General features: G+C 47.3%; 2 protein-coding genes across 2 annotated transcripts in view; one reads left to right on the top strand and one right to left on the bottom strand.

Moving 5' to 3' along the window:
• LOC132808009 (zinc finger protein 850-like) overlaps positions 1 to 14,337 on the bottom strand; it is a 622,390-nt gene that overhangs the window by 510,294 nt on the left and 97,759 nt on the right. The gene's annotated exons all lie outside the window — the stretch shown is intronic.
• Positions 1 to 14,337, top strand: part of LOC132808063 (zinc finger protein 721-like) — a 229,860-nt gene that overhangs the window by 30,363 nt on the left and 185,160 nt on the right. The gene's annotated exons all lie outside the window — the stretch shown is intronic.

Genomic DNA, 14,337 nt, shown 5'->3' on the forward strand with positions numbered 1-14,337 from the left:
AAACTCTCCTGTCTCGCTCTGCAGCTGCAGGGGGGGACACTGCCACGTTTCGAGGAGCCCTGTCTACATTGGGAAAGCTCACCGCTCCATTTAAACACATATTCCGACATCTAACGGAACGGCCTCATATCTAAAGGGGGCAATCTGCATTTTAAAGGGACATGGACATTTTAACGGTATTTCTGCAAATACAGAGATGTAAATGTACGAGATTACATTTCAAAGGGATGTGGGCACATTCAAAGGGATATCTTAATATGTAAAGTGACGCAGTTATATCTAAATGAATCTACATTTCGAAGAGACGTTGCCCTGTTTATAAGTAGAGACAATAGGTGTGAATTCTGTCTGTGTCTCAATGTTGAGTCAAACTGACATTTTTCTCAGAAAAGCTCTGCACTTAAATTACATTCTTGTGAAGGTAATTTATAGATTAGAGTGTAGGTTAGGGAGAATTGGCCGTGCTAAGTTACCCATAGTGACCAGGGATGTACAGGTTAGGGTGGATTGGCCATGGGAAATACAGAGTAGGGGTTGGGTATAGGATCCTGTTCAGAGGGCCAGAGTGAGATAGATAGGCTGAATGGCCTGCTTCCACATTGTCGGAATTCGAGACCCTCCCCACAAAGAGGCATTTTATCTGCATCTATCTTGTCAAGCCCCTTTCAGAATTCTACTGGTTTCAAAAGAGGTATACAGCACAGAAACAGACATGATGTCCCAACTCCGAGACTCAGTGGTGTGAACAATGAAGGCGAGGTTGCGAGATGCCGCCTTAACCACAGACAGAATTCACACCTATTGTCTCTACTAATAAACAGGGCAACGTCTCTTCGAAATGTAGATTCATTTAGATATAACTGCGTCACTTTACATATTAAGATATCCCTTTGAATGTGCCCACATCCCTTTGAAATGTAATCTCGTACATTTACATCTCTGTATTTGCGGAAATACCCGTTAAAATGTCCATGTCCCTTTAAAATGCAGATTGCCCCCCTTTAGATATGAGGCCGTTCCGTTAGATGTGGGAATATCTGTTTAAATGGAGCGGTGAGCTTTCCCAATGTAGACAGGGCTCCTCGAAACGTGGCAGTGTCCCCTCCTGCAGCTGCAGAGCGAGACAGGAGAGTTTGTTTTTGTGAATGAGCAGTTGTAGCGCGAGGTGGCTGTTGCTTGGTGACGGTGAGGCTCCCCCGGCCCCGCCCATCCCCCCGTGCAGACGTCACGCGGGGGCGAAGGCGGTTGGGAGGAGAAGTCGCTCGAGCGAAGAAGCGGCGGGAGGGCGGCCGTTAGGAAAATGGCGCCGTGCGGCCCGGGGCAGACACCCGGCACTGGCCGCCGCCGCCGCCTTCCTGGCGCAGCTGCTGTGTCACGGCCACACCGGCCGGCTGTACAGCAGCCAGGAGCCGGTGAACATTCTGGAGGCGGATGGGGTGAAGGACCTGCTTGGGAACTGGTCGGGCGCCTGGGTGGTGGAGTTCTACTGGTCGTGGGGCGGCCCCTGTGTCAACTATGGGGCCACCTGGAAGGTACTGGGCCCGGGAGGTGAAAGGTGAGGCAGGTTGTGGGGGGGGACGGAGGGGAAGGAATGTGGGGCCTGTCCTGTCCTGTCATAGTCACATTTTACACTCACTTTCCATCTGCTTTTACTGGCGCTTGTGCTGTTTACCCCTCACTGTGTGTTTAATCCTTGTGCTGTTTACCCCTCACTGTGTTTTTAATCCTTGTGCTGTTTACCCCTCACTGTGTGTTTAATCCTTGTGCTGTTTACCCCTCACTGTGTGTTTAATCCTTGTGCTGTTTGCCCTTTGCTGTTACTTGTGCAATTGCTGAGGGTAGTGTGTAAATACTAGTGAAGGATACTATGCACCAGCATGTATATGTTCCTCAGTCATTGAAGGGGCAGGACCTGTTGAGAATGGTTAGTAAAGCAGGTTGTGCACTAAGCCTTGTTAACATGGATATAGTTTGTTCATTGAAAAAGTTGACTTTTTATTATTTAGAGTCATAGAGATGTACAGCACGGAAACACACCCATTGAGTCCAACCTGTCCACACCAACCAGATATCCTACATGAATCTAGTGTCCTTTGCCAGCACTATATCTCTCTAAACCATTCCTATTCATATACCCATCCAGATACCTTTTAAAGGCTGGAATTATACCGGCCTCCACCACTTCCTCTGGCAGCTCACTCCATACCTGCACCACCCTCTGCATGGAAACATTGCCCTTCAGGTACCTTTTATATCTTTGTGGCCTCACCCTAAACCTATGTCCTCTAGTTGTGAAGGTCACCCCAACACGGAGGAAAAGACTTAAAAACATTGCTTTTGCATTTCTCTGGTTGCTCAATCAAATATCGAGCCACATGGGGGAAAAAAAATCGCTCTGCCCTTTTTGATCTTTGATAGACATTTGGAAACTTAAAATCTGTCAATAACACCAGCATTGCTGCAGAGCATACTGTGTACACTCCTCAGTGTCAACAAGCAGCGCACATGTTTGCCAATGTCACCAAAACATTTGGCGTGTTCCTCATTGTCGGCAGAAAAGGGGCGAAACCGACTTTTGATGGACAAATAAGGATCACTGGAGGACCGGAAGGAGACTTGTCCTCCTGCCATTCGGAGCTCCCCTATTGGTGAATGCGGAAGTTGGGCCATGAGGTTCTGAAGCTCCTGCCCCTCCTCTCTCTCAATGAAGATTGAGCTTCACTCAGACTGCAGCTTCCTTCCTCTGTCCAACATCTGTGAGTACAGCATTCTCTTTTCTCACCCCCTTTTCCATTTACGTTTCATTCTGGGGTTCAATTGTTGACTTGGAGCAACTGAAAGGAATGGGAGTGAATCCAGCGAGGGGACAGACTCTGGAAAAGTTAGTCCAAGCCTTTGTCTCAATTGGCAAAATAGACAGGCAGGAGACTGGAAGAACGCAGCAAGCCAGGCAGTATCAGGAGGTGGAGAAGTTGAGGTATCTGGTGGAACCCTTGTTCAGGATTGGGGGTGGGTATAGGGAGAGCTGTGGAACAAGGGTGTGCTGGGGGCAGGGTGATGAAGTGATGATAGGTGGAGACAGGTCGAGGGTACAATAGACAATAGGTGCAGGAGTTGGCTCTTCTGCCCTTCGAGCCAGCACCACCATTCATTATGATCATGGCTGATCATCCTCAATCAGTATCCTGTTCCTGCCTTATCCCCATAACCTGGTTGGTGAATGGGAGGAAGGAATCTAGTTAGCAGGGAAGAGTGAAAGGGGCTGGGAAGTGAGTTGGGGGATGGGATGGGAGATTATTTGAAGTTGGAGAACTCAGTGTCGAGTCCTCCGGGCTGTGGACTGCTCAGACAAGATGAGGTTTTGTTCCTCCAATTTGTCAGAAGGGGAGTGGGAAGGGGCATTAAAATGGGTGGAGACTGGGAAGTCCGCTCAGCCTCTGCGGACCCGGCTGTGATGCTCGGCAAACCATTCCCCAAGTTTACGCTCGGTCTTCCTGATGTAGAGACGACCACAACTGGCAAAGCACAGTGGGTCGAGCAGTAGGACAGTCGTAGTTTGGGGCACAAGCTCTTCATCAGGAATGATGCGTGGATGTTCAGAGGGGCATCAGTGTCCTTCTGTGCCAGTTGTCAGACAGATGCAGCAGGAATGAGCAAGGCAAGTGGTGTATTAGCAAGAGGAATTAAGTTCAGAAGTGGGAATGTCTTCCAGCAGTTAGGGGGTCATTTAATACATTCAAGGCTGAGTTCACGTGATTTTTATGTGGATGCTTGTGGGGGAAGGCAAGAAAATGGTTTTAAGACCAGTGTCCAGTTTTAAGACAGTTCCAGAGACAGACAGCACAGAAACACACCCTTCAGTCCAACTAGTCAATGCTGACTGTGTTCTCAAACTAAACCAGTCCCACCTGCCAGTGTTTTGGCCCATATCCCTCCAAACCTTTCCTATTCATGACGTTACTGTACCTGCATCCACCACTTCCTCGAGACATTTAGTCCTCACATGAACCACTCTGTGTAAAAAAAAGTTGTGCCCTTCTTTTAAAAATCTCTTTCTCCTGTCACTGTCAAAATTTGCTCCCTAATCTTAAAACCCCAACCCTCAGGGAAGGACACCCTTCGTTCACCTCATCTCTCCCCTCATGATTTTATACACGTTGATAAGGTCACATCTCCACTTCCAATGCTCCAGTGAAAAAGTCCCAGCCCATCCACCTAGATGAAGGTAGAATCCTGTCCCTCAGGATTCACTCCAACAATGTGCCCACCACTGATGTCAGGCACACTGGTCTATAGTTCCCTGGCTTGTCCTTACCACCCTTCTTAAACTGTGGCACCACATGAGCCAACCTCCAGTCTTCTGGCACCTCACCTGACATGCACAGTATGCTCTATGGAGATGCTGTTTCTGATGGATTTAAAGTGTCCAAATGCCACAATTTCTCCCCCACTCACTTGACATAACCGTGCAGGCTCCTCGCTATTTGATGTTCATGTTACTTAGAGCCCTCATGATTATATCAATCTCAATGAGGTCACCCCTCAACCTCCTGTGCTCCAGTGAAGACAGACTCAGCTTCTCCTTATAACTCAAACCCTCCAGTCCTGGCAACATCCTGGTAAATCTTTACTGAACCCTCTGTAATAGTATTCTTCCTATTACAGGGCCACCAGAAGCCTTCTCAGTACTCTACAAGTGACTTCACCAACATCCTGTACAACTTCAACATGATGTCCCAACTCCTTTATTCAATGGTGTGAACAATTAAGGTAAGTGTGCTGAATGCTTAACATCAGTCTACATTTGTCAATATATCATATCAGTTGCATGACACTGTTACCTTTTGCTCTTAACTCTGCGTCTTATGATCCTGCTCCACAGCTACCCGCTGAAGGAGCAGCGCTCCGAAAGCTAGTGCTTCCAAATAAAACTGTTGGACTATAACCCAGTGTTGTGATTTTTAAACGTTGTCCCACCTCCTTTCTCGTGAACACAGCCCATACCTCCCGGTGCTGCTAGTAAACTGCCAATGAAACGATGCAGTGCCTGCACTCCTGAAAAGTTTATGATTTCTAATGAAACTAGCTACTCATTCACTGCTCCATCTGATACACGACATTGGAAACTTAGTGCAGGAGGCTGCAAGAAATGAGCAGCTTTAAAACAAAAACCGCTTGGAGCTTTCAATGAGAGCCTGAGCCCAGCAGTACGTTCTGGTTACCTTTATTGTGGCCCAACATTGTTACAGCTTCAGATGCCCCCAGCAAAAGGGCAGAGAAAGAGTAGCTGTTTTTTAGACAGCTCAACAACAGGGAGAGGAGCAAGGGGCAGGGCAAGGCCAACAGCAGCCCCCCGCACTACGCCTGCATTGCCTTGCACAGTTTACAAAAATCCCTTCCCCTTCAGAGACTCCCCACAGTGTGGAAGCAGGCCACTTGACCCAAAGACTACACACCGATCCTCCAAAGGGTAACCCACCACGCAATTCCCCAACCCCTATTGCTCAACATTTAGCCCTGACTAATGCACCTAACCTGCACATCCCTGGGCACTATGGGTATTTTCGTACTGTCAATCCACCTGAACCTGGACAACTCGTATATGCCGACCAGATATCCCAACCCAATCTAGTCCCACCTGCCAGCATGGGGCCCATATTCCCCAGTTGCCTTTTAAATGTTGCAATTGTACCAGCCTCCACCACTTCCTCTGGCAGCTCATTCCATACACGTACCACCCTCTAAATGAAAAGGTTGCCCCTTAGGTCTCTTTCATATCTTTCCCCTCTCACTCTAAACCTATGACCTCTAGTTCTGGACTCTCCCATCCCAGGGAAAAGACTTTGTCTGTCTATCCTATCCATGCCCCTCATGATTTTATAAACCTCTATAAGGTCACCCCTCAGCCTCTGACGCTCCAGGGAAAACAAACCCAGCCTGTTCTGTCTCTCCCTATAGCTCAAATCCTCCAGTCTTGGCAACATCCTTGTAAATCTTTTTAGATTAGATTAGATTACTTACAGCGTGGAAACAAGCCCTTCGGCCCAACAAGTCCACACCGACCTGCCGACGCGTATACCACCCAGACCCATACTCCGGGGGTTTGCAAGGACTGCCACAAACACTACGTAGGACAATCAGGAAGAAAGTTAGCCACCAGGATACACGAACACCAGCTAGCCACAAAAAGACACGACCCTCTATCCCTCGTAGCCCTACATACGGATGAAAAAAACCACCACTTCGACTGGGACAACATCTGTCCTGGGACAGGCTAAGCAAAGACATGCCAGAGAATTCCTAGAGGCCTGGCACTCCAACCACAATGCCATAAACAAACACATAGATCTAGATACCATCTATCAACCCCTCAGAAAATGAACAGGAAATGACATCACCACAAACCCCAGGAACCCTATCCAGGACAAACATATAAATCGAAAGCAGGAGACAACAGCTTCGCTTCACTTGGAGGTCGCCACTGATGATGTTCCCTAGCCAGGTAATGAAACGTCTGGATATCAAACCTACAGCTCAGCGAGCAAACCTACACCCTAAACCTCAACCTGAGCTACAAACCTTCACAAACCTTGCAAAGTAGAATGTATTTGCAAACAGCATGCTGCAAATACAAACTCACCCCCATGGATGATCTATCTCGTGTGTGCATGAGATAGAGAAACAGTCTATTTCCGTGCTGTTTATCTTTATTTGATAACCGATGCTTTATTTCTGTTGGTGTAAATGTTGTTGTAATTCATAGCTGGATCCTAATAGGTGTAAGGGTGACAGAATTCCTCAAGTAGGGCACTGAGATTCCTGGGAGTCCTCTATTTCTGGTTTACTTCCTCATGAACAAACATTAAGCACGTGCACCTTTTATTTATGATTTTGCTTCATTTCTCTTGTTTAATTCCCTGCTACGACTACACCATCTAACAGGATAGTTGACAGGCTGGGAGATTGTGGCTTGGATCTTAAAATATCCAATCATCATTCCAGAAGTTATAAAAGGCGGGGTCAAAACCTTAGCAGAAATCCAGCAGAGCTGAGAACAGACCAACATCTTAGTCTGTGGGAACAGGGAGATCAACAGAGGATAGAGAAATCAGGTCCTGAAACCAGACCAGCCTGTGATCAGTGCTTTGATTAGCAGCATCCTTCTACATCAGTCAATGCCAGTTGTCAGACTGGTGCAGCAAGGCAAGTGGTATATTAGCAGGCTGAACTGAGATTAGAAGTGGGGATGTCTTCCTGCAGTTAGGGGATCATTGAATTTATTCAAGGCTGAGTTCATCTGATTTTTTGAACAATAAAGTGTGGATTTTTATGTTGTGTGCATGAGGGTTTTTTGTGGTTTATGTGTTGGATGCAGGTACAGTAACCACATTTAAAGTGGAAGGCAAGAAAATGGTTTTAAGACCATGACAGAACAGTTACAGTCAGACAGCGCAGAAACGGACCCTTCAGTCCAACTATTCCATGCTGACTATGTTCTCAAACTAAACTAGTGCCACTTGCCAGTGTTTGGCCCATATACCTCCACACCTTCCCTATTCATGTACTTATCTACATGTCTTTTAAACGTTGCATCTGAACATGCATCCACCACATCCTCTTTACATTCACTCAATACATGAAACACACTGTTTATAAACAAACTTTTCCCGATTCTGTCCATTCCATGGATTCATTCTCTTTCCTTTCAGTTGTTGCAAGTCATAAATTGAAGTCCAGAATGAAAAAAATGGAAAAGGAGTTGTGAAGAGAGTACCCTACTCACAGATGGTTGACAGAGTAAGGAGGTTGCAGTCTGGAGCAAACCCGAAATGTCGATTTTCCTGCTCCTCGGATGCTGCCTGACCTGCAGTGCTTTGCCAGCACCACTCTAATCTTGACCCTGATCTCCAGCATCTGCAGTTCTCACTTTCTCCTGTAAGAAATCAGCAGTTTTAAACCAAAAACCTGTTGCAGTTTAAAGCTGTCATTGAGAGTCTGAGCTCAGTGTGAAGTTCAGGTAATCTTTATTGTGACCCAACTTTGTTACAGCTTCAGAATCTCCCAGCAGAAAGGCGTAGAAAAAGTAGCAAATTTTAAAAAACAGCTCAAGGTCAAAGTGCAACCCCTCACTTTCTCCATTATTGGTCGCCACTGAGTTGTCCCTTTGTAACTGGAACCTTGGTAAAGCCTTAACCTGGAGGAAGTATTGCCTCAGTCAGCAATTTCAACCTGTATCCAAGGAAGTTGGATGAGCAGCGTAGAGTCAACCAGACTACTATGGGTCTGGAGTCACGTGTAGGCCAGACCGGGTAAAGGATGCAGCTGGGACGACTGCTCTAATAACTGCTCAAGTCTTCCCTAAAAAAGAACTGAGTGAATCAGATGGGGGTTTTCTTCCACCCCCACCCCACCGACAATGGTTTCACCGTTAGATTCTGAACTCCAGATTTCTGACCAAATTCCAATTCCACCATCTGTCGCGGTGGGAATCGAACTCGGGAGCCACTGGAACTGGGTTGTTAGTCCAGTTGGTAAAGGCACTCGGCCATCTTTCTTTCAATCCCCCTGCAATGCCACGTGATCCCGCTGGGAGGTCAGCAAGGAGGCGACCTGGGTAAAGGCCTTCCCGCCTTAAGGGCCTCTCCCCCATGTGGATCCACTGGTGGGTCTGGAGGTTGGAGGAATCGCTGAAGTCCTTCCCGCAGTCAGGGCAGGGGAACGGCCTCTCCCCAGTGTGACTACGCCAATGAGTCTCCAGGGCAGATGGGAAACAAGCCTTTCCCACAGTCGCCACACTTCCATGGTGTCTCCACGGGGCGGGATTCCTCGGGATTCTCCATGGCCGAAGCTTCAGCCCCACACAAACGCATGTGGGGCTTCTCTCCACCGTGAATTCCTCTTTCCAAACCGTATATCTGTTACACGCTCCTCACTCAGTGCACTGCAACGGTAGGGTCTCTCATCCAGTCCCACTGATGCTGAAAACGTACCCAAATAGGAACCAAAAAGCTTTGCTCCTTCTCACAGAATCATAGTTGAAAACTGTTGCGGTCCCAATGGATTGAATGACTGTCAGACATGGACGTCAAAAGTACAGACTGCAGACGCTGGAGAGTCAGTTAATGCAGTGCTGGAAAAGCACAGCAGGTCAGGCAGCATCCGAGGAGCAGGAGAGTCAACGTTTTGGGCATTAGGCCTTCATCTGTTGATTTTGAAACTTAGATCTTCAGATCCTGAAATGTAAAAAGAGATTACAAAAGGTCATCACTGTCAGTGCAGGGTAGAAATTCTGAACAAGGAATTCTGCGGAAAGTTCTTTTCTTTTGTCATTCCACAAAATTGAAAGCACCATCCCACTCTCTCTCCCCCTCTGTTCTCACTCTGATCTAACTAATTCCCCTGAAGGTGCTGATTCAGGATCTTCCAGGGGCAGAAAAGCAAAAACGTCAAGACTGACATCTCTCTGAATTTTGGATAACTCCACCTGGAAGTTAATATCTTTCACAACACTGGGATACTGCTGAGAGGTGAGGAGGACTGATTTCGGGAAGCAAAAAAAAATGAGTTTGTGCCAATCCCTTCCCTTCAGAGAATCCCCAGAGTGTGAAAGCAGGCCACTCAGCTCCACGAATCCATACCGACCCTCTGAAGGGTAACAGACCCACACTTATTCCCCTACCCCTATTGCTCAACTTTTACTCCCTGATTAATGCACCTAACCTGCACATCTCTGGGCACGGTCAATCCATTCTAACCTGGACAAAGTTAAAAATCACACCACCAGGTGAGTGTTCAACAGGTTTATTTGGAAGCACTCACTTTCAGAGCACTGATCCTTCAGGTAGTTGTGGAGAATAAGATCATAGGACACAACTTATAGAAAAACATTGTAGTGTCCTGCCACTGAAATGATATATTGAACAAACCTGGATTGTCAAGTCTTTCATCTTTTAGACTGGGTTGCAGCTATCATTCACATGTAAATCCCAGACCTTCCTGCAAGGCACCTTATCAAGATAACTCGCGGTTTTACCGCAAAATGTGACATCTCAGTTCACACAACGCATTAAAGGTGTGAGGTCAGAGTCTGTCTGTGTCCCAGTCTTGAGTCAGACTGGTTCTATTTCCAAAGTGGAATTTACAAAATATTACATGGATTGACTGCTTACAGATTGTGTATTTTTTGAGCAAAATAGAATGTATCTGCAAATATCATTCTGCAAATACAAATAGAGCCCTATTTCTGGTTTACTTCCTAATGAATAAACATTAAACGCGAGCACCTATTTATTTCTCATGTTGTTTCATTTTTCTTGTTTGATTCCCTGCTGTGACTACACTGTGCCTGGATGGTTCACAGGCTGGGAGATTGTGGGTTGGGACTTGATTGACTGAATGTTTTATTGTCCCAGAAGGTGTAAAGGGAGGGGGTGGGGGGGGTCAAAGCTTCAACAGAAATCCAGCAGAGCTGAGAACAGACCGACATCCACATGCCTTTTAAATGTTGTAATTGTGCCAGTCTCCACCACTTCTTCTGGCAGTTCGTGCCATACATGCACCACCCTCTGTGTGAAAAGATTGCCCCTCAGACCCCTGTTAAATCATTCTGCTCTCACCTCAAACATATGCCTTCTAGTTTTCTTGGACTCCCCTACCCTGGGGAAAAGACCTTCGGTTTCCCCCCACTATCCATGCCCATTACAAAGGTCCATAAGTTTACCCCTCAGCCTCTGATGCTCCATGGAAAATGTCCCTGGCCTATTCAGCCTCTCCCTATAGCTCAAATCTTTTCTGACCCCTTTCAAAGTTTCATAACATCTTTCCTACAGCAGGGAGACCAGAACTGAATGCAGTATTCCAAAATTGGCTTAACCAACATCCTGGACAGCCACAACATGACCTCCCAACTCATCTACTCGATGCTCTGACCAATAAAGGCCATCCTACCAAATGCCTCATTCACTATCCTGTCTACCTGAGACTCCACTGTCAAGGAACTATGGACCCTGCCCTCCAAGGTCTCTTTGTTCTGCAACACTCCCCTTAACTGTGTCACTCCTGCCAGGATTGCTTGACCAAAATGCAACAACTCTCATTTCTCAAAATTTAATTCCATCTACCACACTTTGGCCCATCCGATCAATTCTAATTTATAGCGATCTCACTTTTCTCTCTCATTCTCTAGAAGCTGAAAATCTCCATCCCACACAGTCTCCCTCCATTCTCAGTTTACTGACCCTAATCCCTGCTGTACCTCATCCTGAAGGGTCTGGTTCATACTGATTCATAGGCCCACACTCGGGGGGGAGTGGTGGGTGGTGGGTGTCGGGGGGGGGGGGGGGGGGGGGGGGGGGGGGAGTGGTGGGTGTCGGGGGGGGGGGGAGAGGAGTGGTGGGTGGTGGGTGTCGGGGGGGAAGTGGTGGGTGTTGGGTGTGGGGGGAGGTCTAAATGAAACCTACATAATCCTGAACAGCCCAGACAGAGTGGATGTTGCGAAGATGTTTCCATTGGTAGGACAGACTCAGACCAGAGGCACAGCCTTAGAGTAAAGGGAAGTCCTTTTAGAAAGGAGAAACTTCTTCAGCCAGAGAGCGGTGAATCTGTGGAATCTATTTCCATAGAAGGCTGTGGAGGCCAGGTCACTGGGGATATTTAAAACTGAGACAGATAGGTTCTTGAGTATCAAGGGGATCGAGGGTTACGGGGAGAATGGGGTTGAGAAACCGAGCAGCCACGATTGAATGGGGTGATTAGATCTGATGGACTAAATGGCCTAATTTCTGCTCCTCTGATTTAGGGCCTCTTGCTGTCCTGGACACAGAGTGAGAGAGTTGGGAGCAAGACTAGGCCATTCGGTCTTTCGAGTCTGCACCAGCATTGAACAATTCATAACTGGATAGGAATATACCTACAGCTAGGTGGGTAGGGCTGGGACTTTTTTCACTGGAACACATGAGGTTGAGAGGTGACCTTAAAAGAGGTTCATAAAATCCTGAGGAGGGGAGATGAGGTGAACCGCAGGTGTCCTTTCCCTAGGATGGGGGTTTCAAGATTAGGGAGCAAATGAGGAAGGGGAGTGGAGAAAGATTTTCAAAAGACTGGAGTAGCGCCTTTTTTTTTTGAGTGTAGTTTGTGTGTGGAATCAATGTCCAGACACGGTGGTGGATGTAGGTACAGTAACAAGGTTTAAAAGACATTTGGATAAGGACATGAATAGGAAAGGGTCAGAGGGATATGGGCCAAATACACACAGGTGGGACTAGTTTAGTTTGTGAACACAGTCAGCACGGTTTAGTTGGACTGAAGGGTCTGTTTCTGTGTTGTCTGACTCTGGAACTGTTCTAAACTGGTCTTAAAACCATTTTCTTGCTTCCTCCATAAACATCCACTTCTTTCTTGTTCAAAAATCAGATTAACTCAGCCTTGTATTTATTCAAATGACCCCCTAACTGCAGGATGACATTCCCATTTCTGAACTCAATTCCTCTTGCTAACACACCACTTGCCTTGCTCATTGCCTGCTGCTCCTGTCTGACAACTGGCACAGAAGGACGCTGATGCCCCTCGGAACATCCACGCATCATTCCTGATGAAGGGCTTGTGCCCAAAACTTTGACTGTCCTACTGCTCGGGTACACCTTGAATGAATCTACCGTCCCCTCCTCTGCTGGCAATGCGTTCCAGGCACCTATCACCCTCTGAGTAATGTACTTTCTGTGTGCATCTCCAACATGATATCCCAACTCCTGTACTCAGCATGTGAACAATGAAGGCAAGTGTGCTGAACACCTTCTTCACCCCTGTCTACCAGTGATGTAACTTCCAAGAACAATGAACCTGAACACCTCCAGGTCTCTGTTCTACAACATGACCCAGGGCCCTACCATTACCTGTTCAAGTCTTGCCCTCCTTTGTTTTAGCAAAATGCAACCCCTCACTTATATCCATACCTCTCTCACACACACGCTCTCTCTCAGACATACACATACACCACCCCCTCAACAAACACACCCTCTCGCAGGTTCATACTCCATCACAATCACACTTTATCAAGCAGGCACACATGTAAATACACACTCACAGCACACAGTCTTAAACACAAACTCACACACACACACACTTCCCTGATGAAGGGCGCTTCCCTGAAACGTCAATTTTCCTGCTCCTTGGATGCTGCCTGACTTGCTGCAGCACCACACTCTCGATCCTAAACTTATTACCCTCTAGTTCTGGACTGCCCCATCCAAAGGAAAATACCACGTCTATTTACCCTATCCATGCCCCTCATGATGATATAAAAGTGTACAAGGTCCTCAGACTCTGGCAAGCTACAGAAAACAGTCCCAACCTGAACTTCTGTCTCTCCTCACCCGGGTAACCAAGACACATACCTGAGGTCGCAAAGTCTGCTCCCTCTCTGGATTCACTCCAGCTGCTACAAGTGAGCCTGCTCCGTGATTCATTAAGATCATGGCTGATCTATCCATCGTCTCATCTTCTCCTCCCTGCACTGTCACAAGAAACAGCACAAGGTTTAATAAAAACAGTGAGGGGTAAACAGCACAAGGATTAATAAAAACAGTGAGGGGTAAACAGCACAAGGATTAATCAAAACAGTGAGGGGAAAACAGCACAAGCGCCAGTAAAAGCAGATGGAAAGTGAGTGTAAAATGTCACTATGACAGGACAGGCCCCACATTCCTTCCCCCCTCCCCCCAACCTGCCTCACCTTTTACCTCCCGGGCCCAGTACCTTCCAGGTGGCCCCATAGTTGACACAGGGGCCGCCCCACGACCAGTAGAACTCCACCACCCAGGCGCCCGACGAGTTTAGATTAGAGTGTAGGTCATAGGGAGAATTCGCCGTGCTAAGTTACCCATAGTGACCAGGGATGTACAGGCTCGGGTGGATTGGCCATGGGAAGTACAGAGTAAGGGGTTGGGTATTGGTGGGATCCTGTTCAGAGGGCCAGAATGAAATAGATGGGTTGAATGGCCTGCTCCCACATTGTCGGAATTCGAGACCCTCCCCACAAAGAGGCATTTTATCTGCATCTATCCTGTCAAGCCCCTTTCAGAATTCTGCCGGTTTCAATAGAGGTATACAGCACAGAAACAGACACTTCGGTCCAATTCGTCCATGCCGACCAGGATTCCAAACTAAACCAGTCTCACTTGCCTGCATTTGGCCCATTTCCCTCTAAACCTTTCTATTCATGTACCCATCCAAATGCTGTTTCAATGTTGTCACTGTACCTGCATCGACCACATCCTCAGCAAGTTCATTCCACATGTAAATCACCCTCTTTCAAATCGTTGCCCCTCCGGTTCCTTTTAA

The sequence above is a fragment of the Hemiscyllium ocellatum genome, assembly GCF_020745735.1.
Source record: "Hemiscyllium ocellatum isolate sHemOce1 chromosome 27 unlocalized genomic scaffold, sHemOce1.pat.X.cur. SUPER_27_unloc_3, whole genome shotgun sequence".
Taxonomy (NCBI): Eukaryota; Metazoa; Chordata; class Chondrichthyes; order Orectolobiformes; family Hemiscylliidae; genus Hemiscyllium; species Hemiscyllium ocellatum.